Below are 2,688 nucleotides of genomic sequence, written 5' to 3'. Positions count from 1 at the left end.
CCCTGAACTTCCCCGACAGCTTCACAATAGTTTGTTTTCACATGTTAACAAGATTATCAACTTTTCAAATGATTTGATGGATCCTTGCTCTCAATTTATTTCTTAAACCAACAGTTCAGGCATGTGTATATATATATATATATATATATCAAGTAATGAAATTGAGAAAATTTATCGTATCAAAATAATTTTCAACATGCCTGAGATTGATCTTCAGAAATACTAGTGCAAGAGTAACCACTCACCTGATTTTTTTGGTATAAAAGTAGTCCCCTAAATATCCACAAGGTATAATCCATAATTATCTCTAACCTGAACAATCACATAATAATTCAATGTCATTTAAATCCCAAAAGTATGGTCTAAGGGTCTTCCTATGATTTTTGAAAGATCTAGGGCCTCTCTGTATTTTCTGTAACTTTAAGGGTCTTGCTTTGATTTCCTGAACCTATAGGGTTTTTCTTCAGTTTCTTCAAGTCTTTATCAGCCTTCTGTAATTGCCAGAAACTGAGGACTTAAAACACAATTAAAAGAAACTAAAATCAGTTGGGTCTGCCCTATTCGGATCTTGAGTCAAAATCTAGGTAATCAAATGGTTTAGAAATTCTAATCGGTCGGGTTCTACCAAAACAAAATCAATTCTTGAAGAAGAGAAATGAGGACTGGCAGCAAAACAAGGATTCTCCAGCTTTGACATTGCCAGCTGGCGAACTACAGATGATTTATGGTGGTTGGAGTTGTCAAAGATTGTGAGACAAGGGCTTTGGTGAATCCCGATGGCCGATTGGTTTTGAGGGTTTTAAATTATGAAGCTAGGGTTTTCTTATGTCAGCATTATAAATCATAGAACAAGGACCAAATCGAAAAGGAGAAGAACTAACCTCAAATCTGGTATTAGCATGGATGATTCCCAATGAATCTCCTCCTCTGCTTTGCTGCTTTCCTTCCTTCTCTGAAACCACTGCGAACTGCTCTCAACTCTCACTCAAACTGCTCTTGGATTTGTAAGAATTTGACTTGTTGAGGCATGAATTTATAGCTGTCTGTGATCATCTGATTTGGGTTGAACCCTTTTAAATTAACCCCACTCCATCTTAAATTCCAATCGTATTCTTTGGTTATCCTCACTGAATTTTAATTTCTAAAATTTGGGTGTTACGATAAGGTTATTTGTTGAAAATTCTTTGGTGACATGTAGATCTTGATAGTCTCCATGTTTGCCAGACAAGTTAAAGTTTCATTATTTTGGCTTATGTCATGTTTAATTATTTGCTTTTATTTTTGGTGCTATTGGGAATGCTGGAGTGGTTTAAGCCCTTAATACATTAAAAGTAGAGTAAGGCCCGATTTTATTCACAGGTTTTTAATAAAAGACAAGGCTCGCCATTTATTTTCATTTTCGTTTTATATTTTGGCTGAGGCATAACAGCAAGTGTCGAAAAGTTTTGTCCATCTTCTCAGTGTTCCAATTCAAGAATGAATAATTTCCTCCTACATATATGTTAAGAGGATTATGATTTGATTATAATCTACATATTAAGTTACAGTATATTTTGTGTATATTTCTAGTATATATTGTTTCCTTATATTAGTATAGGATGCATGTATATAATACCTTGTACGTACTCATTTGTGAAGTGCATTGAGATACACTGTTTTATTTTACAATATATATATATATATATATATCATTAGGAGTTGTTTGTTAAAATTCCCGAACAAGACTACAAAATAAAATCAATTTCTCATAGTTGGAAACGTAGTTGAAGCATTCATCCCTTCCCTATGAGTTCTCCTTGGAGTTATTTCAAATCACGAACTGCTTAAAACTTCCTTTTTGGTCCTAATTATTTACTTCTTTGTGATAATGTGTGGTGCAGGTATCTCCACAAGTTTGTAAGAAGGTATCGAATTTTACCTCAGTAGGCTAATAAAGCTGTTTATGTGATTTAAATTTCATTTAATCAATGATGATGTGGTATTCCTCTACTTGGTCAATCTGTATACAACGTGTATAAGTGCCATTCCACCCGGAAGCAGGAAGTGCCACTTGTCAAATTGGAAGAGGAAGGAACTGCAACGGAAAGGGAGAAACATTCAAGCGGGCTTAAAATTATTTGAGTCATGGAGAAGTGGATTAGCAAAGGATGCAGCAATGAGCAGGAAAGTAAATCACATTGTAGTCTCTTCAGTTCCCACTGCAGTCATTTATTCACTTTCTCTCTCTCCACATTAATGTAATATTTATCGTTTGCAGGCAGAGCCAGGAGCTTCAAAAATTATTCTCCTACAGATGGAAATTGGTTTTGCTCAGGTTTGGTTTTGGAAATCTTCAGTTTCTCTCTGCCAATACATATACAAAAACGCTTGCTTCAAGTTTTAGATGCTTCAAGATTGCTAATCTGTGTAAATATTTCCCTTTTTTATGGGTTAGAGAGGTGGGGGCTTGGACTTGGAGAATAGGCCTCTCTGTTTTTGCTTTCTTTTTTCTGGAGTTTTCCATTTGCATTTGGTCATTTGATCCATAATGGGTCTTCTTTCAGTGTTAAGCTTGATCTATATTGCCCTCGGTATTTAATTTTTTTAAGTTTATTTATGGACTTTCAGACTGCAGGCTGTGTTAATCAAGCTATCTTGATATCACTTTGTTGACAAAACTATGTGTAGGGCTTGATAGATGTTGATTCA

The sequence above is a fragment of the Diospyros lotus genome, chromosome 2 (genome assembly GCF_014633365.1).
Source record: "Diospyros lotus cultivar Yz01 chromosome 2, ASM1463336v1, whole genome shotgun sequence".
In the NCBI taxonomy this organism is placed as follows: Eukaryota; Viridiplantae; Streptophyta; class Magnoliopsida; order Ericales; family Ebenaceae; genus Diospyros; species Diospyros lotus.
The sequence above is the reverse complement of the archived record's forward strand: the minus strand, read 5'-3'. Positions refer to the sequence as shown.